Source organism: Somniosus microcephalus, chromosome 17 (genome assembly GCF_052327205.1).
Source record: "Somniosus microcephalus isolate GS21.2 chromosome 17, FLI_Smic_1.0, whole genome shotgun sequence".
In the NCBI taxonomy this organism is placed as follows: Eukaryota; Metazoa; Chordata; class Chondrichthyes; order Squaliformes; family Somniosidae; genus Somniosus; species Somniosus microcephalus.
In genome coordinates this window covers 30,859,874-30,882,345 of record NC_141003.1, presented here as the reverse complement: position 1 = coordinate 30,882,345, position 22,472 = coordinate 30,859,874, and the positions used below count along the sequence as shown (strand labels likewise).

General features: G+C 44.9%; 2 long non-coding RNA genes across 7 annotated transcripts in view; one reads left to right on the top strand and one right to left on the bottom strand.

Moving 5' to 3' along the window:
• LOC147105613 (uncharacterized) overlaps positions 1–2,767 on the bottom strand; it is a 33,521-nt gene extending 30,754 nt beyond the window's left edge. For all 3 annotated transcript variants that reach the window (XR_015081527.1, XR_015081526.1, XR_015081528.1), the window contains exon 1: positions 2,663–2,767. This is a non-coding gene — a long non-coding RNA (uncharacterized LOC147105613). The remainder of the gene's footprint in view (positions 1–2,662) is intronic.
• LOC147105612 (uncharacterized) overlaps positions 1–22,472 on the top strand; it is a 556,421-nt gene that overhangs the window by 340,898 nt on the left and 193,051 nt on the right. The gene's annotated exons all lie outside the window — the stretch shown is intronic.

Genomic DNA, 22,472 nt, shown 5'->3' with positions numbered 1-22,472 from the left:
TCCACTCCTCAATCACCCCCAACAGCCCTTCTCCTTCACCTGGCACCTTCCCGTGCAAGCGCAGGAGATGCAATACATGCCCTTTTACCTCCTCCCTTCCCACTGTCCAGGGCCCCAAACACCCCTTCCAGGTGAAACAGCGATTTACGTGTACTTCTTGCAATTTAATATACTGTATTCGCTGCTTACGATGCGGTCTCCTCTACATTGGGGAGACCAAACGCAGATTGGTTGACCGTTTTGCGGAACACCTCCGTTCAGTCCGTACGGGTGACCCTGAGCTTCCGGTCGCCTGTCACTTTAATTCACCGCTTCACTCCCACTCTGATCTCTCTGTCCTCGGGCTATTGCATTGCTGCAATGAAGCTCAACGTAAGCTCGAGGAACAGCACCTCATCTTTCGATTGGGCAGTTTGCAGCCTGCCGGACTCAACATTAAGTTTAACAATTTCAGATAATTATCCCTGCCCCCATTTTTCATGCAGTATGATTTTTGCCATTCCCATTTGCAACATTTTATCTTTCCTGGCTCTTACAAAAGCACAGTGTTCTTTCTATTCCTTCCTCCCCTCCTAAACCCCCCCCCGCCCGCCTGTCTCTGCACCTGCTTAATATCTGTTACATCTCCAGCTTTTTCCAGTTCTGATGACGGGTCTCAGACCTGAAACGTTAACTCTGTTTCTCTCTCCACGGATGCTGCCTGACCTGCTGAGTATTTCCAGCATTTTCTGTTGTTATTTCTTCTAACCGAACATGGAGATAGGGCAGGAAAGTGGAGTTGAAGTAGAAGATCAGCCATGATCTTATTGAATGGTGGAGCAGGCTCGAGGGGCCATATGGCCTACTCCTGCTCCTAATTCTTATGTTCTTATGTAAGATGGTGGTCTTCACTGTTAATGGCGGTGCTGTCCCTGTGCGGAGGTTGTCAGCTGGCCAGATTCCAGAAGGCGGCTCAACTCGGTTACTAACCCCCACTGGTGAATCTGTACCTGCAAATGCAATTGTCCTCACACATTCCCAGCTGGGTCAGGAGGGTGCAAGCAGTTCACCTCTGCCATAGGCAAACTTGTCTCACATCTCTCCTTTCACCCTCTTCTTCGCCCTCCAAAAACCCAAATAGAAATGACCACACATCGAAATTCCCATATTCCCATTTTTGATTGCAGCAATCAAAAAATCCTGCAAACAGAACTGAAGCAAATTCCTCAACTGCAGTTGGAAATTGAGCTATATCAGAAATGCATCTCTAAAAAATAATGCATTTCACCCTTTAAAAGTAATCTCCTGAAAGGCTAGAACATGGCCAGGCTTCACTACCCATTTTATATGGGGAACTGAGCCACAGCAAAACCTGGAAAAGGCCCTAAGCCTCATTATAATACAGTTATCATGAATTTAATTATGAAAATGAATGTTTCACACGGAAGGTGAAACAACATTTTAGACTGGGCTGAAAATGAAGCACTACATGATTTGGTGATATAAATCTCCTCTCAATTCACTGGCCCTCACATCCATTCTGCACCATCCTGGAGAAGGTGCTCCTGATTTCCACCCCACCCTCTTTTGCTATTACTGTATTAAAATGTTGCCCTTTTGTTAAATACTTTGTTTTTCTTCCTCCATTTTGACTCTTTCATCTCATAGATATTTACTCTGCATCTTCAAATTAAGGAATACCGCTGGGATTGGCCTGGACCATAGTGTTTAATGGGTATGTCAGCTGGTTACTGCCTGTTTTTACAATTCTTGCTGGTTATACTGAAGAGACTCATTCTTTCCTACATATGGGCATGCTAATCTTGAAAGTGGTTAATTGCAGGATTAGAATCCAACAGATCATTCTGGCTGACTTGTCAGAATCGAAGGAGTCAAATTGCCATAGTTACAACCTAATCTTTGCCAGTGAGTTTGATGATGATTTGTTTCTAGAAGAAATGAGAGACATGTTGGGGTGGTGGCGGGGGTCAGTTTAATCTAACCTGCCCGGTGGATCGGCTGCCTATATTGCACCATGCCTGTTGCCTGTTGGAAGGTAAAATCGGGCATGGTGTAAAACGGGGGGGGGGGAACTGATCCTGTCAGTTTCATGCTGGGTGGGTCGGTTAAAATGACCCTCGTACAGCTTTTTGTAGCACCATTGCTCAAACTTGCCGTTATCGCAGAAGATGTCCTAAACCTAAACAGGTGAGTGTTGTAAATCATGAATGCACAAACATCAAATGTTTGCACATGTAATCCATTTTAATATATTCTTGCATTGTATGCAGTCTGGTCTGTAATGTTGTTCGATCGATATCCCAGATAAGTTCAAGTAATGTCCCCTACTGGAGGAACATGGTACTGATGGTAACAGAGAGCAGGTGTGTAGCAAACATGAACTTACTCAGTTATTTTATAAATGTGTAGGTTGGATCAATTGTTAAAATCTGATAATAATTGGTAGAATACAGATGCCCCAAGGCTATTTTCAGAAGCTTGTGATAGAGGAAATGCCCTCTATTATTTCTGAAACGTCTTAGGGCGAAAAATTCGTGGCCGCCACGAGAGTTGCCGGTGTCACCGCGGCCTCGGGTTAACAGCCGTAGAAAATGGACGACGTGCTACCAGAGAAAAATTTGCGCTGAGGGGGCTAAAGATTTTTAGCCCGGCGCTAACTTACCGTGTAATGCCCTCCTGGTGGCGTTAGTGCCTGCATCAGAGGAGAAGTTGCCGCCCAGAAGCGGCGTTCCAGCTTCCAGCAGCCTCTGGAAACGAGGCTATAGAGTTCGCTAGGCATTGTGGGATATTAAAAGGGCACTGCATTAAAAGTGCAATGCCTTCTGAACTAATAAATAAAAATTAAGTTAGAAAAAAAATGCAGTTTTCAGCCCTTACTGCTTTTAAAATAAAATAACATTAAAATGAAGTCCCAAATGGGAGTCTTCAGCTCTTAAAGCTGAATTCCCTTCCGTACCTCAAAAAATGGGAAAAGTGCTTCAACACTAACACAAATGCCAGGGAAGGGGCACCCAGGGTTACGTATGCAGCACTCCAGCTTTGTGCAGGGGGTCAACACTGCAAGACAGGTCCTCTACCCACAGGGGCCAGGAGGCCCTCCAGAAAGAACGATGTGGGATCAGATCACCGAGGCTGTCACTGCCAGCAGTGCCGCCCCCACCACCTGGCTCCAGTGACTCAAGAAGCTTAATGATCTCAGACCAGTCAGTGAATGCATCTTCAAAAGTAGTCTCCTACCAACTACACCACAAGCCTCACACACTGCTCAATGCATGACTCCCTCCCCCAATTACTCACCTACCAACAATCTGTAACAATCACAAGGCACACCTCTCATTCCTAGCCTCTCCTCACTCCCTTGGAGGAGACAGTGCTGGCCATTCTTGGCAGGGGCATGGCTGAGCCCTTGGCCAGCGGTGGGGCAGAAAGGGTACAAGATGCTGGTATCCTCATACGTTATCCTTCTTTTGGCATGTACCTCTTGCTTTCCTGCCCTCCCCTCAGCACAACTCCACCCTGGTGCCTTCCTCATTTCACACACCCAAGAAATGCAATCTGTCCAGCCAGTGGTTGACCACGAAGAGGGAGAGGAGACTGAAGAAGAAGAAGAAGACTAAGAAGCACGGTGGCATAGTGGTTAGCACTGTTGCCTCACAGCGCCAGGGACCCAGGTTCGAATCCGGCCTCGGGTGACTGTCTGTGTGGAGTTTGCACATTCTCCCCGTGTTTGCGTGGGTTTCCGCCGGGTGCTCCAGTTTCCTCCCACAGTCCAAAGATGTGCGGGTTAGGTTGATTGGCTATGATAAATTGACCCTTAGTGTTAGGGGGATTAAATATGTGGGGTTACGGGGATCAGGTGGGATATGTGTCGGTGTAGGCTCGATGGGCCGAAATGGCTTCTATCTGCACTGTGGGGTTTCTGTGATTTCTGTGAAGAAACTCCATCACTTGATTTCACACTCCCAGCCACCAGCTCCTCAAGGTCGACCAGCAAGGCCATCTGCAGTGTCCCCCACTGAAAGTCAGCAACCTTCCATCAGCCATGCTGCAGCCACTGGGGTAGCACTGCGTGACATCAGTAGGATAGGCAGAGGTACACACAAGACAGTCACTAAGAGAATGCATAAGGGTGATGAGTTGATTTCTTGATGTCATATTGGATGGATAGATGTTTATAGGTGGATTGGAAAGTTTGTGGTGGCTTTTATTTGGCTTTGTGGCCAAGAGGACACTGTGGTGGTCAGTAACAGTAGGAAGGTAAAGTGTGGGACAAATGTTGAAAGGGGAATTGGGGTTGTGGTCACTGATACTGCAGGCAGATGATTCTATCCCGGATATCCTGGCCAGAAGGGGGCTGTCTGGATTGCATCCTTCCTTCTGCTTCCTTCTCCTCTGCTTCTTCCTCTTCTGCATCTTCCTCTTCTGCATCTTCCTCTTCCCTCTGTGAGTGGCTGCTGTAAATCTGAAATGACAGCATGAAATGCTGGAAATACTCAGCAGGTCAAGCAGTATCTTGACCTGAGATGTGAACTCTGTTTCTCTCGCCACAGATGTTGCCTGACCTGCTGAATATTTGCAGCATTTTCTGTCTTCTCAGAGGCCTCTCTTTACCATCCGAGGCCTTGCAAGGGTCCAGCAGCACTCCCTACATACTTAAAAAAAACTTTTAACCTGTATTGCAGCAAGCCAGTACTTCAGTAAAATTTTTAAAAAACAGTCCAAAAGCTTAAATGAAAACTTACCTGAAAGATGTGCGTGTCCCTTTCAAAGGTGCTGACAGCGCCTCTGTCAGTCTGTTACGCGTTGGGTTTACGTGGCGAGCTTAGGACCCAGTGCTGAACTCCGCGTAAAAGTCCAAGTTCGCCGAGGTGACGTTAAGTCAGCGTTTCATGCCGCCTGACGTCACCTCTCCCTCATTTCAATTTGCAGAGCGATGGATGTTACCGGCAGCACTGTTGGGCCTTGAAGAATGGCGGACACCGCGGGACCCACCACCAGCTGGGGAAAGAGCGGCAGCTGCCCTCTTAATGCATTTTTTGCCGGTAACGGGTGGCATTTAGCCCCCCAATTTTTAGCCATTAATTTTAACCGTTGATTATTTTTGATGGTGCTGTAGAATTCTGTTTGGGCTAGTTTCCTTTTAACATTTAATCTACTGCATCAATAACACAGTATTAATTGTGTTTATTTGTGTGCTGATATTACATCTTTAATTTATTTTGGAGAACTCTTTTGCCTCAGTAACCAGATTGAGGTAACAAAGGTGGCTTCTTGTAAAATAATTTCTTCAGTGCTGGTACAAAATTACAAATCCTGGATGGTAAAAGGAATGATACAATCAGTGCATCATTATCCCCTCATCTTTGTACTCATGATGGAAGCCCTGTGGACTTTCGCAAATCAGTACAAGGATGTATAAATACTAACTTTTGTATAATTTGCGAGAGGTGCAGCTTTGTTGCAACAACAACTTGCATTGATATAGCGCCTTTAACATAGTAAAACATTCCAAGGCACTTCGCAAGAGCGTTCTCAAACAAAATTTGAGACCGAGCCACTTAAGGAAATATTAGGGCAGATGAAAGAGGTAGGCTTTAAGGAGCGTCTTAAAGAAGGAAAGAGAGGCAGAGAGGTTTAGGGAGGGAATTCCAGAGCTTAGGGCCTCGGTAGCTGAAGTCAACAAGCATGTTAACCGAGGAGAAAAAAGCATACGTCATTGCACAAAGGCTATACTTCACTAATAGTGAGAGGGTGCCGCATTATCTGAGGGGCTGCCTTTCAGATGAAGTGTTGAACCAAGGGTGAGCGTTATTGCTATGTTTTAGGCAGGCTCCTGGCTGATTCTCACCCCAGTTAGTGCAGAGATAAAAATTGGCTCCAGTGAGCCTTGGACACCTGCCATAACGTGTTGCCTCGAAGGCAGCTCAAGTGGACATTCAAAGGGATTTTTTTTTTGCTTAAATTTTGCGGGGTTGGGGAGTTGAATTGATTGCCCTGTGATGTATCAGCTCCCTGTGAACTTTATAAACTTCAAATTTTCCCTCTCCGCACACCATAGCAACACTGAACGCTAGGAATATGGAAGCAGTCACAACAGCAGTGCTTGGGTTCAAGTGACAGGCGACGCGTCGGGTGGCCATCTTTTGCATACCCTTTGTCTTCGCCAGCCTCGCTTTGGGCAGATGTCGTCTGTGTCTTCTGGTCACTCCTGGGAAACCTAGATTGGATCTGCCCAAACAGGGACTGATATATTCTTGAAGTGGCGGGTGAAAGCATATAGCCAGCAGAGTGGATCCTAAAGAATTAGCTTTGCTGGGAGCCACCTGGTTGTTCCAAAGGGTCTACATTTTCAATACCAACATCCACTGCTGAAAGTAATGGCAAAGTTGAAATATATCCCAAAAGGTTGGTGCACTTTTATGACAGAGCATATTCCCATAGGTCCAGACTAAACTAATGTTATTCTATTACAGGAGCTTTGCAGTGCACAAATATAATGAAGTTTTTGATCTGACAGTAGAACAAATACTTTAAAAAATGTTTAATATGATAGCTTGGTCAGTGTATTCAGGAAATGAATTTTGTGCAGTGACCCTGAGAGAGACATGCAGTTCCAGCAGACCCTGCTAAAGGCATTTCTTAATGTTTCTAAAGGGATGAATAAATGTTACTTTTCGACATTTGGACTGGTCATAGCCCAGGGTGGGAGAGACAATACCAAACTGAGGATAACAGATTGTCGGTGGTTTAACAGAATATTTTTTTCAAATTCAGTGACCCGACAAATGAGCAACAGAATTGCAACTATTTAAAATGGTCAAGCGAATCTGAAAACAAACCCTGATACTTCACCATTGTGAATGTTTTACACAAGAATATTTAAAAAGCAGGAAAATGTATTCTGCAATCTATTGGGCGCACATTTGCTGTCCACAAACCTCATTTCCTGTTGTCACATTGTTTCATCAAACTTTTATGTAAACATTTACTATTGTAAAGTGCTATGTCAATGGTCACACAGCAACTTAATATGGCTACTGATGTGTCCTGGTAATTTGCTGAAAACATCATGTGTAATCTTATGTCTGACTACAAGGGGCTTACATTTGTTATTTTAAATTATTTTATACATAAAAAGAAGAGCTAACTATTTGAATTTTAGTGATGGGATGGAGTGTGGGTTGGAGTTAACCCTACTGAGCAGATTCTTCTACCTGCACTTGGGTCTAAAATTAACCCTTACTCTCAAATTGGAGTGGCTTTTTAACAGTCAATTTCTTATTCAAGTTACAACAGCAATCTATTATTTTCTGAAAATTCTATAGGATGGATTTTATGAATGCATGATCCAGGTAGGGAGCCTACCAGCTGGGAACACAGACTGAGAAATTGCAGCTGCGCTCCCCACAGCTTTTTGGGAGCAGTTTCCCCATATGCACTTCAACCGGTGCGAGGCTCCCCAACAGGACCATCTATTTGTAAAATCTCCAGTGTTCCTTTCATGTCAGCTCATTGTGATAAATAATGCAAGCTGCAACATCCTGTAAATTGTTCATACAGACGTGCTATTATAATGTCAGGCTCACAGAACCTTACTTTATCTATGGCTGTGTGCTGTTGTAATTCTTTTTGTAGCACACCCAGGGGACCCAAAATATGCAGGTGCTCATGGTTGCCCTTGGCTGTTGGCTGTTACACTGATGTAAGCAATGTTTGCAGCCTTGGATGATCATAGTCTGAACTGCAGATCATCCTACCAAAAAAATGTATTTCGATGTAGCAATAGATTTAGTTTCTGTCGCAAAGGGAGGGAAGGGGACAGAAAGAGAGAAAGATAGACACGAGATTAAAGGACTGGATTATGAGAATAAAGAATGTTTTATTGTCATCAGGGATATAAAATTGCTTGTACATAATGGTGATTTCATATTCTTCGAATAGTGGCTAGACAGTCATTTGAACAATGCAGGCTGTTGTGCTGAGTTATGTTCTGACAGTGAATTGATAGTAACATCAGCATGGAATCTTGTCGTGCACTGTTTTTCTTCATAAAAGTTTACATTTTTGTGTTTATGCACGATCAGAGTAAGCAGTGCAGAAAACTCGTGCTGAAGTGAAAAATCTCTCTTCTCATCATTATTTTCCCTTTCCACGCAACATATGAATATAGAAATTGCATGAAAATTACATCGATGCCACAGTATCCTGATGATATAGCAATTTTAGTTCTTCATACTCCCCTGAAAGAGGCAACCGCAATTAAATTGGAAAAGGGAGCAGAGCCCTTTACCTGGCATTGTTTGCTAATAGTGGGGGAGAATTTCCTCTTTGTGATGGGTTTAGCATTTCTAAGGAATGGGTTACATGGCACACAGAATTTGCATCTATGATGAATCCAGTATCTGCAGCTCTTAAAGGGTCATGACCGCAATTTAAATGGCAGCTGCAGCCATCGGGCGAGTGTTGAAAATTCCATCACACTCCTGCTTAAGCCTTGTAGAGAGTGGAAAGACTTTGAGGAGTCAGGAGGTGAGTCGCTCATCACAGAGTACCCAACCTCTGTCCTGCTCTTGTATCCACAGTGTTGATATGCCTTGTCTAGTTCAGCTTCTGGTCGATGGTGACCCTCGTGATATTGATGGCGAGTAACTTGGTGATGGTGGTATCATTAGAGGTCATGGGGAGGTGGCTGGGCTTTCTCTTGTTTGAGATGGTCACCTGGCACTTATGTAGTGTGAATTTATCTGCCATTTGTCAGCCCAAGTTTGGAGGTTATCCAGGTCCTATTATAAGTTGGCATGGCCTGCTTCATTATCGGAGGAGTTGTAAATGGAGCTGAACACTGTTCAATCATCTGCAAACAGCCCCACTCCTGACCTTATGATGGAGAGAAGGTCATTAATGAAGCAGTTGAAGATGGTTGGGCTGAGGATCCCCAGTTGCCCTGAAAAGGTGGCTTCCCTGAGGACCTCCTTCAGTGATACCGAAGAGCTGTGATTACTGGCCTCTTGACAACCACACCATCTTCCTTTGTATTGGGTATGGCTCTAGCCATTGAAGGGTTTTCCATTTGCCCCCCATTGACTTCAGATTTGCCAGGTCTCCTTGGTACCATATTCAGCCAAATGCTGCTTTGACATCGAGGCCAACTACTCTCACCTCTCCTCTGGCATTCAGCTCTTGCCTCCATATCTGCAGCAAACTGCAATGCGGTCTGGAGCCAAGTGGCTCCGTTGAAACCCAAACTGATGATTACTGAGCAGGTTATTGGTGAGTTGGTATTGTTTGATGGCACTATTGATGGCTCCTTCCATCACTTTGTTAATGATTTTTAAGAAGTTGATAGGGTGTTAATTGGCTATGTTAGATTTGTCCTGTAGCCCTATCATATCCAGCTGAGAATGTTGGTGGATAACCAGGCAACTAACAGAAGGAGGAGGCTCCATGAACATCCCCACCCTCAACTGTGGTGGAGCACAGCACGTGAGCGCAAGAGACAAGGCTGAAGTGCTTGCAAGCATCTTCACCCAAAAGTGTTGATTGGATCATTCTACTCAGCCTCCTCCCGAGGACCCCACCATCATAATAAGGGCATACGTGAGCAATCTTCCACATTGGTAGATGCCAGTGTAATAGCTGAACTAAAACAGCTTGACTAGGAGAGCAGCTAGCCCTGGTGCACATGCCTTCAGCACTACAGCTGGGATATTGTCAGGGCCCGCAGCCTTTGCGACATCCAATGCACTCAACTACTTCTTAATGTCACATGGAATGAACTCAGTCAGCTGGACACTGGTATCTATGACAGTGGGGACCTCAGGAGGAGGCCGAATAGGATAATCCACTTGATTCTTTTAGCCGAAGATGCTTGTAAACACTTCAGCCTCATCTCTCGCACTCACGTGCTGGGCTCTACCATGGTTGAGGATGGGGATGTTCAAGGCGCCTTCTCCTTTTGTTAACTGTCTTGTTGACAACCACCATTCCTGACAGTGCAATTTTTAACTGACCCACCACTGTGCATTTATATAAAAAATCATTTCAACGTCTAATTTTTGTAAATCTGTATAATAACTCCACTAATTTTCATTTGCTCTACCTTTGCCATTGAGTGGAGGAATGCAAAGTTTTCTGAGCTAATTAAGCTGCATTCTGCATTGGCCACAAAACTATATTTGAAAAGTGCAGCGCACAGCCTGGATCATAAACGCTATTTTTGCACATGTTTATTAATTTTATTTTCACCACTGTCAAATAATAATTTGGGGAATGTGAAGGAAATGTCTGCATATATAGTAAAGTAAATTCTTGAGATTAAAATAGTTTTTTTTAGCAGGCAGATTGGGAAGCAGAATAGTTTGGAGCCTTGTTTACATCACAACTATCAATTCAGATATGTTCCAAATGAAGTGTTGTTTGAAATGTAAGTACACCATGTAAATGGTGAAACGCATTACCACAGAAACACTCCATTTTGGGTTCCAGTGCAATTCTTTGAGTAATTTGACCTTTTCAGCTTTCAAAACACACATCTTTTCTGTTACATACCATCTGCAACAACAATTTCCTGCAAATCAGGAACAACACATTTTATGAGGTGGAATAGAGAAATGTACAACAGCATACAATAGGGCAATTCACTGACACTGCGCTCTCAGCACTGCTGTGCCAGTGCTCTGACTTGCACTCCCTCCGAGTGTGACTCACCACTGGGAGTGCAAGTTGGTGAATTTATCCCAATTCATAGTGGCCTTGGAAACAAACATTTGCTTAAAAATGTAAATTGGTTGGGGTTTCACTTTTTGTGCAGAAACGCTCCTGCAAGCAGTTGAAAAGCTGGCTCCAAGCAAACTACATGGTGTCAAACTGGTATAAGCAGTCTGCTGTCCTGTCGTGCTCGAATGTGCTGCTGCATGTATTTGCTATGTGGTGCGATACTGCCCAGTGGTGTCCAACAGCACTAAAATCAGCTCACATTGTGACATCTTTAAAAATGCATGTTCAGCTAAGTCAGATAAAAGCACTCCACAGATGTCTGCCCTTGTTATACTAACCTGCCCAGCACAATGTCGCCACTTTAAGTAGCATAATCTCAGTCAGACGCACTGCCTTCCTCCAAAGCTTGGAGCATCATTGCGCATAAAGGGCCACAAATTTCAGAGGAGACTCGTGCACCAAGGCGCACACACATGCCCACAAACACACACACACACACACACACACACACACACATGCTCACACACACAGACACACACACAAACAGACATACACTCAGACAGACAGACACACACACACACACAAACAGACACACACATACACACAGACAGACAGGCACACAGACACACACAGACACACACACACACACACACACACATATACACAGACACACATACACACACACACGTATTAATCAATCTCCTGTGGCGTTGCCCATGGATAGTGAACACAATGTGAATTCCCCGAGAACACAATTTGCAGCACTAAAGTCAAGTTGATGTGTACCTCTCTATAAAATAGTACATGTCAATATAATGTCATCCCAAATTAATATAATGAATTAAATAATGAATATTAAAACCATTTATTAAATATAATGGTCTGTTTAACATGAAGCAAGCTGTATTAAATGTAAAATATCAAAATCATTATTTATCTAGTTTACGTCAGTGAAATATTGAGATCATGGTGGTAAAATTCAATTCTGTCAAGGGTGCAAAAGAGATGGGAGTGGACCGGCCATCATTATACATCATGCCTGATTTTCCTTTCCATTGACTTTCAACGGGACGCTTTGTATCCTATGGTACAGGTCAAGAATTTTCCCACACTATAAAAAATGTTCATGTTGTAATATTTTTAAAAATTCGTTTATGGGATGTGGGCGTTGCGGGCAAGGCCAGCATTTATTGCCCATCCCTAATTACCCTTGAACTGCTGCAGTCTGTGTGGTGAAGGTACTCCCACAGTGCTGTTAGGGAGGGAGTTCCAGGATTTTGACCCAGCGACGATGAAGTAACGGCCGATATACTTCTAAGTCAGGATGGAGGTGGTGGTGTTCCCATGCGCCTGCTGCCCTTGTCCTTCTAGGTGGAAGAGGTCGCGGGTTTGGGAGGTGCTGCCGAAGAAGCCTTGGCGAGTTGCTGCAGTGCATCTTGTAGATGGTACACACTGCAGCCACGGTACGCCGGTGGTGGAGGGAGTGAAAGTTTAAGGTGGTGGATGGGGTGCCAATCAAGCAGGCTGCTTTGCCCTGAGTGTTGTTGGAGCTGCACTCATCCAGGCAAGTGGAGAGTATTCCATCACACTCCTTACATGTGCCTTGTAGATGGTGGAAAGACTTTGCGGAGTCAGGAGGTGAGACACTCGCCACAGAATATCTAGCCTCTGACCTGCTCTTGTTGTCACAGTATTTATGTGGCTGGTCCAGTTAAGTTTCTGGTCAATGGTTACCCCCAGGATGTTGATGGTGGGGGATTTGGTGATGGTAATGCCGTTGATTGTCAAGGGGCGGTGGTTAGACTCTCGCTTGTTGGAGATAGTCATTGCCTGGCACTTCTGTGGCGCGAATATTACCTGCCACTTATCAGCCCAAGCCTGAATGTCGTCCAGGCCTTGTTGCATGCGGGCATGGACTGCTTCATTATCTGAGGAGTTCTGAATGGTGCTGAACACTGTGCAGTCATCAGCGAACAGCGAAATATGTTTTCCCACACCTTGTGCCAGGTACAAGACTTATATGTGGTTAGATTCATGCACTATTCTTAATAAAGTAACATCGCTGGGTGTCAGGCGCTCCTCTCACATGGTGCCATATGAATGATTTTTGTTTGTAGGCTTCACCAGTTGCTTAGTGGGCAGAGGCACTGCCCAGTGTAATAAACATCATTCAGACCAGAGGTTTCCAGTGTTGATTCCTGCTTTGTAATGAGTTGGCTGATCTCGGCAGTAGGAGTGTTGCAGTTGGGGTCTGTGCCCCTGGGGTAGGGAAGCACGATATCGGCCAGGATTCCCACTCCTGTTCACTATCTGGTAACTCCTGCTGGACAGTGCATGTGTGTGATCACTGGGTGGAACAGAATCAGGCTCTCCTGTGGTGTTCCCACAATCATATCTCCTGTTATGTTCATTATTTAGGCTCACACATGAGGAATGATACTTGGGAAGTTACTGGAGGTCTGTCAGAGTCATACCCCAGGATGAGTCAGCACCTTCAGGAGAGATGGGGAGAAAATTGGGAGAAGCAAATTTTCTGTTTGCTAAAGACATATTAACGTGAAAATGCCATCAAATTTAGTAAGATGGCAGCTGTTTTGAACCATAAGATGCAGAACATTCCAATTAGCTCAAATCTCTCATTCACCATAATAAAAATGTGAATTCAAATAAGATCTTAATGCAATTGCTTCTTTACACGTGAGATTATCTGAGACATAAATTGCTTCATCCCTGAACAGCTAAAGTACAAATTTTTTGTTATTTTGCCAGTTGCACATTAATTTCTATCTAACAATGTACACTAGCTTCTCTAATAGCACTGCAGAATATGATTAATGTCGCCTGGGAACCATGTGATTGCAGTCTGCAATGATGACTTCACATTAGCCTCTCACAGCCTGCAGTCAGTGTACACATAGCTCTGGTTTGAACAGTCACTAGTATCTAGTGACATTTATACACCCAGACACACTCACATATATATGTAGAATGCGTGAAAGCTGTAAATTAATATCTAGTTTAGTATGACATCCTTATACCTGAGCTTTGCTGCTGCAGTTTACAATATCATCTAAACACTGAAAGTAAATGAATATAGTACAATCTTATTCTTTACTGTGTGTCAGCCATAATTCTACAACTATCTCTCTCCATCCATGTCGCTCTATCAATCTCTTTATCTATCCATCTCTCATCTATCTTTATCTATTTATCTGTTTATCCCTCAACCTTTATCGTTTTCTAAATTAACCTATATCTCCTTTAGCTATTTTTCTCTCCCTATTTTATCTATCAATTTATATATCTCTCTCCAAACTAAATATCTCTTTAACTACCTCTATTTCTTTATCTCTCTACCTATATCTCTATCTACCTCTCTCTATCTATTTTTCTCTACCTTTTACTCTATCTACTTATCTGTCTGTCTTTCAATATTTATCTCTATTTCTTCTATTTCTTTCTATCTATCTTTTTATCTCTAACGTTGTCTCTCTAACTATCTGTTTTCTTTCTATCCACCTTTCTATTCATCTATTTCTCTTTCGATGTGTCTTTATCTATGTTTCACTTTATATGTCCCCACAATTCTGTCTCTAACTGTATATCTAGTTTTATCTATTGCTCTCTCTATTTCTCTCTATGTTCCTGTCTCCAACTATCTCAAGCTATTTCTTTTCTCTACACCCAGATTTCTCTCTGTCTATCTCGCCAGTGAATGTTTAACGCTAAATGTTTTTTCTTGCCGATTTGCCATTCTGTTGAACGTGTGAGGGCCAATTTTCCGCGACTCTCCTCGTGCATGGCCTAGGCATGTCCCCATGGCAACCCAACATCTGGCAGGGCCTTACACTGGGAACCAGAGGCAGAAACAGAAAGGCAGCAGCAGTCCTGGCCACAGGCTTCAGGGATTTTTGGCTGCTACTCTAAAGCAAGCATCCAGAAAGTCCCAGTGCCCAAAGATCCTGCTGGGCGAGGGAAATAAATGTCCTATCTTCTGCTGTTGTCCTCTTTGAGTTCCTTTCGGGCTCCCCCAAACCCTTCAGACTGTGGAGGATTCAGACGCAAGTATCACTAAAAGATTTTGGGGGGGTGCGCACATGCATTTGGGACGTATGTGGAGCGGGTTGAAGTGGGAAGGCCAGAAATTTCTCCAACCATTTTATTTCCCTAGCAATGCTGACATGTGCCTATTGAAGGCACTCACCCACATCTGCTGATTGGGGAAAGCTCTGAAATCCAAGGGCAACATAGTGGGGACGTAGCATGTCTGTGCCCCCTTTTTCATCTCTGTAGCAGCTGGGAACTGAGTGTCCCCTAGGTATTGCAAAGAGCTTAGTTTACTCTTGGTTATGGTATAGTTCCAAAGATGCCTTCTGGAACCTCACTAAGTGGCCATTTCTCAGCTGGTGGTCTTCGGAAGAGAGTTTGACTTGACCAAGCGCTATCATTAAAGCCAAACCTAATCCAGCCCTCACCTGCGCATTTCCAGCAGGAATTATAGGAAGGTGATCAGGAAGTGGCAACCTTCGCTGATTTTTCCCTTCCTAACTCAGGTATGCTGGAGCTAATTGGAGGGCCCACCCACTGCTGTGTGTGAGGTCAGCTAGCTCAGCACAGCCCAGAGAATCAAACCTCCTGGTCTGTATGGGTCAGGTACTCAGTAAATGAACTGACTGATCCATCAGGGAAGTATGAGAGAATGCATAAGTCATTTTGTTCCCTGGTGCAGGTTATTATTTCAGCACAACTTTTATTTATCATAACCTGGAATTTCTGCCTTGGTTCTCCAGTGGGACATCGGCAGGGCCCCCAGAGAAACGGCCTATATGGCTGAAAACGACCCTTTCCGCTATTTCTCCAGGGTTTACGCTGACCTTCTCCCGAAGTAGTGGCAAGAGATCAAAAGAATCCCGTGACAAATTCTCCTACCCTCTCTTCAGCCGTTAATCTGACCTCATTAAGAACCGCAGTATTATTAATATTAGCTGAATACTGGAAATTGAAATAATTGAAACAAGCAATCAACTCAAAAGGCTAACCTGTTGTAAGGCATAAGAGTTTCTTCGGGCCAGAAACCAACTATTTATTTGTGAAAGCACAAATGGTACAATAATGATTTGGGGGAAACAAAATCAAAATACAAACAATAAGTTAAAAGTGTCAAGGAGCTTAGGTAGACATCATGCATGCTTTAGCCATTCAGAAGCATCTGGGTCAGCATTGTGTAGAGTTTGGAAAGTTCTCCTGGTAGACCAGCATGAAATGAGCAGCCATTCAGTAGGTGTGTGGTATCCTCACCAGCACTACAGCTACACAGAGGGCTGTTCCTGAGTCCCCAGGCATGGTCATTTGCTGCATACTTTACCATCTAAAACAGTTGAGCCTGCACCAGAGATGGCGTGGCAGCTCGAAGCCTGGTAGTCTATCATCAGGCTGGGTAATGAGAAAGGAGTTTGTTACAGAGGTAGCAGCTTGTCCCAATTCTGTTTGCCATAATGATGCAGCAAGCGTGGTGGAGATGGTTGGTAGCATAGTCCAGATTGGTCTTCTGCTGATGAGTCAGTGGCTAGAAGCCTCCCATATATCTTTGAAAAGTGGCAGTTGTAGCATCTCCTGGATTTTCTCAAGGAGATTCTTTGTTGCAATAGGACGCCTGATGTTTGGAAGCCTCTCTTAGATATTCGGTGTTTGTTGGCCTTACAGTCCTTGTTATTATTCTCACTGTTTGATTTAATCGTATATCAAGTAGTTTTGTGCAGGAAGAGTTTAGGCACACAGGAGTACAATATTTTTCAACTGAGTAGCCATGGGCTAGCGCCAAGCTGCTTAATGTTTGCGCCTTGGCTCCCCAAGTTGAGCCTGCAAGAGTATTTAGCAGGCAGTATAAACCAATCTCCATCCAAGAGGATGTTGAGTTTAGAGGACGTGTTGGCATGACAACAACAACTTGCATTTATATAGTGCATTCATTGCAGTAAAACATCCCAAGGTGTTTCAGAGTTATCAGACAAAATTTGACACTGAGCCACATAGAGATATTAGGATACAGGGGAGGGCTAACAAGGCAAGGGAATCCCCAAGGAAAGGTAGGATACTGAGAAGTGTAGAGGAACAGAGGGACCTTGGAGTGCATGTCCACAGATCCCTGAAGGTAGCAGGACAGGTAGATAAGGTGGTTAAGAAGGCATACGGCATACTTTCCTTTATTAGCTGAGGCATAAAATATAATAGCAGGGAGGTTATGCTTGAACTGTATAAAACACAAGTTAGGCCACAGCTAGAGTACTGCCCACAGTTCTGGTCACCACATTACAGGAAATATGTGTTAAATCTGTGAGTTGTTCAAGTAATTAATACTCAGACTTAATCAGTAACAATAAAACAGGTCTTTACTGGTTGGAGGTAGGGACTATACGTAGGTCTTTACTTCATGCCCACAGGCTGGAACTGAGGGGAGATCAGTACCCACAGTACTATTTATACCCCTATGGCCAGGAGTGGTACTGCGTATCACTACGCCCAACAAGTAGTGCAGACCTGTCCATAGGTTCAAAGTAGCACACATATTACATACACAACATTCCTCCCTTCCTAGCTTTACAGTCATCTCCCCATTTAACATAACGTAATAACATATATACATATATAACTTCAGGTTTACATAACAGAATAACATAGATACATAGATAACTTCATGTCAAAACAGATCACAGATTCAGTCTCTGCGGAAAACAGTTCACAGATTCAATCTCTGTGGTGGAGTCGGTTCACGTTGCTGGAGTGACTCATTCAATAGTCCTTCCATGGATTTAACAGTTTGAACTTCCGAACTGAATTGGCTCCGTTCGGAGGGACCACGTGTGTGATCTGGTAGAGGTAATAATGGTTCAGATGGGTCATCTTCTGTTTCGGCTTTTCCTTTTCTGCTTCTTGGAGACTCTCTGGGCTCCACTGTCAGCTGCCAGCTGCATGCGCAGTTCCTCCTTCTCTCCCTCCTTTTTCCGTAGTAGAGCCACCTTCTCCCGATGTTCCGTAGACTTTCGGTGCTCCTCCATGATCTCTGTATGGTGGGAGTCGAAGTTACAAGTTGGGCAGGACAGGACATAGTAATATTCGGTGTCGTCCTGATCTAGGCCAGCGAGAGGGTCTTCTATTTCCTCCATACCCAGCTGGGCGTTAGCCAGCTTTTGTTCCAAGTCCAGACATCTTTCCTGAAGAGACTTCTTCATGCGTACCTCTTCATCCAGCTTTTTCTGGGCTTTCAGCAAGTCGTTTACTAATGACCTCATTTGAGATTTTACTACTTCAACTTCTTTTGGAGATTGATTGATCGGACTATTCAATCCCTCTACCGGAGCAGCTGTTTCAGCGGTCTGTTGTTCTACGTTGACGTGAGTCAGCGTACTTTTGGCATCCAAGGGCTGCTCTGTTGCAGTCATCTCAGTCTGTGTTGCCACCTCAGCTCTTCCAATAACCTTTGAGAGCTCCGAACCCCTTTCGTTTGAATATTGAAGTTCGTGTTCAAGTTTTTCCCATTTCAGAGTCCTGTCCTTCAGCATATGCAGGAGTTGGCTGACCGTTAACTCCTCTGACATCAGACGTTTTGTGTGCTCCTGCTCCATTTTCTCCATCAGCTGCTTCTGTTGTCTTTCCAGATTCTCCAACTCTATATCAAAGAACTCTTTCGTTGCATTCAACTCTTGCTCACAACGGCGAAGCATTTGTTCTAATTGCTGTTGTAGTTTGAAATGGAGTTGAGTTCGAGCCCGGTGTCCCTCAGAAATGGGCACATCAGTAGACTTGCCAGACTCAGAATCCACAGTTAAACTATGTTGTTGTTGCTCAGTGGAATTCTGTGCTGAAACTTTGTCTTTTGCACCTGAGTTGGGCTTACCATCATCCGTTCCAGAGTCTGGGCCGACTATCTTCACCGAGTTCTCACTCGTTATTGTTTGTAGGAAATGCCAGTCCATATTCATTTTCCTAATCCACTCCCGTCCTAGTAGTGGAGGACCTCCTTCAGATATCACATATAAGTCCATTATTTGACTGTCTTCGCCCTTGTGGACCACTGCAACCTCTATTTTCCCGATGGGGTACACTCTTTGCCCCGTGTATGTTTCCAATATAATCCCCGTATCCTGTAGGGGAATATGTTGGAATAACTTTCCGTAATCTTTCTTATTTATGATCGTCAATGCCGATCCAGTGTCCAATTCCAGTTTTACTTGGACTCCTTCTATCTGAAGAGTGACCCAAATTGTCTGGAGGTCTGCACCCTTACCAGCGTTGAGTACTCTTAAGCTAGCCAGTTCATTACTGCTAGCGTCTGAATCGGACTCCTGTTCGGTCACCTTGTGTACCTTTGCGTATTTTCCTTGCGGTGACTTCTTGTTGCTGGTCTTCTTCGCTGACCTGCATACTCTAGCTATATGTCCAAGCCTACCACAAGTTCTACATTCTTGGTTTTTAAACCAACACTGGTTCTGATCATGCGTTGTCTTTCCACAACGATAACATTTGCCAGAACTCACACCCAATTTGTGTGCACTGAGCTCCGGTGACCGTAGCTGCATTACTGCCGTGCCTCTCGCTGCGGCTTCGTGTGCTGCTGCCATAGTGACCGCCTTCTCAAGCGTCAGCTCATTCTCCTCGAGCAGTCGCTTTTGTGTATCCTGTTTAAATAAACCACACACAAATTTGTCTCGAAGTGCCTCTGTCAGTCCCGTTCCAAACTGGCAATATTTCGCTAATTTACGCAATTCCAGCAAATAATCAGCATTGCTTTCATGCTGTAGCTGCCTTCTGTCGTAAAATTTAAATCGTTCCGCTAGCATCAGCGGCGTGGGGTTTAGATGATCTTTCAGGACAGTAACAATCTCATCGAACGTCTTATCCGCCGGTTCATCTGGTGATAACAGGTGTTTCAATTGCCCGTATGTCTTCGCACCCATTAAATTTAATAATGTTAGAGCTTTATCTTGGTCACGAATTTTATTGGCCTTACAATAATTTTTTACTCTTTCAACATATATGGCCCAATCTTCGAGGTCACTATCAAAGGTGCTAATATTCCCGTGTTTAGGCATTGTAGATTTGCAATTTCTCAGATTTTTTTTTTTTACTGCTATCCAAGATGGCGGCTTCCCGCTCTTGCCGTCGTCCTCCGCCCACAAAATGGCGGTTTTCCCGCGCTTGGCGGTCTTCACCCGTCCCCCAACGCCGTCTCCCTTCAGCCCCCGAGTGCGGCCCTTATCTTCGCCGCGATCGCCCGAGTGCGGCCCTTATCAGTGGATGCGATCGCTGGATCGCGAAGCGGCTCTCGGCTCTTATCAGGAGATGCGATCGCTCTGTTGAAACGCCTCCCGCTCGAAGCGGCTCTCGCGCCCTATTCCTCCAGCTCCCCCAGCCCCGTTCGTGCGGCCAACGCGGTCGACTGCCTGTCGCGTCGCTGCCCGGCTCAGACAACGGCTTACCCACCACCAAGCTGGAGAAGAAGCTGACGGTCGCCGATGGAGGCTCCGAGGTCAGGATGTCTTCCAGTGGGGTGGAGAGGGTGGAAACCTCTCTGCAACGTCCTGGCTGTGGACGAAGCTGCCGTGGAGTGACTGCCGCAGGGTCCGAATCAGACTCGTCGCCAGTGTTAAATCTGTGAGTTGTTCAAGTAATTAATACTCAGACTTAATCAGTAACAATAAAACAGGTCTTTACTGGTTGGAGGTAGGGACTATACGTAGGTCTTTACTTCATGCCCACAGGCTGGAACTGAGGGGAGATCAGTACCCACAGTACTATTTATACCCCTATGGCCAGGAGTGGTACTGCGTATCACTACGCCCAACAAGTAGTGCAGTCCTGTCCATAGGTTCAAAGTAGCACACATATTACATACACAACAATATGTGATTGCACTAGAGAGGGTACAGAGGAGATTTACGAGGATGTTGCCAGGACTAGAGAATTTTAGCTATGAGGAAAGATTAGCTAGGCTGGTATTATTTTCTTTGGAACAGAGGATACTGAGGGGAGACTTAATTGAGGTGTATAAAATTATGAGGGGTCTAGATAGAGTGGATAGGAAGGACCAATTTCCCTTAGCAGTGAGGTCAATAGATTTCAAGTATTTGGTAGAAGGATTAGAGGAGAGTTGAGGAGAACTTTTTTAACCCAGAGGGTGGTGGGGGTCTGGAACTCACTGCCTGAAAGGGTGGTAGAGCCAGAAACCCTCATCACATTTAAAAAGTACTTGGATATACACTTGAAATGCTGTAACCTACAGGGCTACGGCCCAAGAGCTCAAGAGTGGGATTAGGCTGGATAGCTCTTTTTCGGCCGGCGCAGACACGATGGGCCGAATGGCCTAACTCTGTGCCATAAATATCTATGATTCTATGATTGTATGAGGACAGGTGACCAAAAGCAACTTAAAGGAGGAGAGAGCAGTAGAGAGGCAGAGAGGTTTGGGGAGGGAATTCCAGAGCTTAGGGCCTCGGCACAGCCACCAATGGTGGGGTGAAGGAAATCAGGGGTGCACAAGAGGCCAGAATTGGAGAAGATCTCGGAGGGCTGTAGGGCCGGAGGAGATCACAAAGATCAGGAGGGGCATGGCCAAGGAGCTATTTAAACACAAGGATAAGAATTTTAAAATATGATGGAAGTATGATGAAACTGTTTTTGACACACTGGGCTTAAGTCTAAACATTTGCAATAGTCCCTGATGTCTTGGTTCAAGTTGTCCTCAAACCTTTTGAAGCCAGGCAAATGCCATCTGCTATTCTGCCAGCCGATATTTTAACTCTTGGGTTTCAGAAGGCTTGTGAGTCTCTTGCCACAGGCAGGTGAGGGCCTAATAGTTATTCAAATGTTGGAGTCCGATGACATCAATCAGACCCAGACGCAAATTTAACCCTGGGCCCTGCGATTCTCGCTGAGTGCTGAAGACACCAGGGAAAGCTGCCGTCGGATGGATCAGGGCAGAAGAAGCCCAACGAGATATGTTTTTAAAACATTTATATTGGTTTCCTTGTGGGCAAGGAGGAGCATGAGTTTTCGGGCCTCACAAGGATTTCTTGGGCTTCCCCTGACATGGTTTCTCACCCCCAATTGTGATTGCCTCCCCACCCACCCCCCGACTTACATTAGTGCCGGGGACCATTTCCTCTGGTCCTCGGCTCTGGCCTCCAGGAATCCTGCTCCTGCCCACCAGCCTCCATGTCATTGCTGCTGGGCTCTGGTAGGGATGAGGCCGGGGAGTTAAATGGCTCGGGGCTCATGTTGGCCTGTACGTGCAATCCTTCACTCACTTCAGCCCCTGCACACCGCAATTACACCCCAATTAACATCAGGGTGTGCTTATTAAAACATGGTGGACAAAACAGCTGGAGTGGAGTGAACGTAGTGGTAAAATGGGGTAGCTGCACCAGGCAACAACAATAGAGACAACAACTTACATATATATAAATATAGTGCCTTTCATGTAGGAAAACGTCCCAAGGTGCTTCACAGGAGTGTAATCAGACATTAAACTGACACAAGCCAAAGACGGAGATATTAGGATGGGCGACTAAAAACTCAGTCGAAGAGGAAAGTTTTAAGGAGGGTCTTATAGGAGGAGAGAGAGGCGGAGATTTTTTTTCATTCACGGGATGTGGACATCGCTGGCAAGGCCAGAATTTATTGCCCATCCCTAATTGCCCTTGAGAAGGTGGTGCTGAGCTGCCTTCTTGAACCGCTGCAGTCCGTTTGGTGAAGGTACT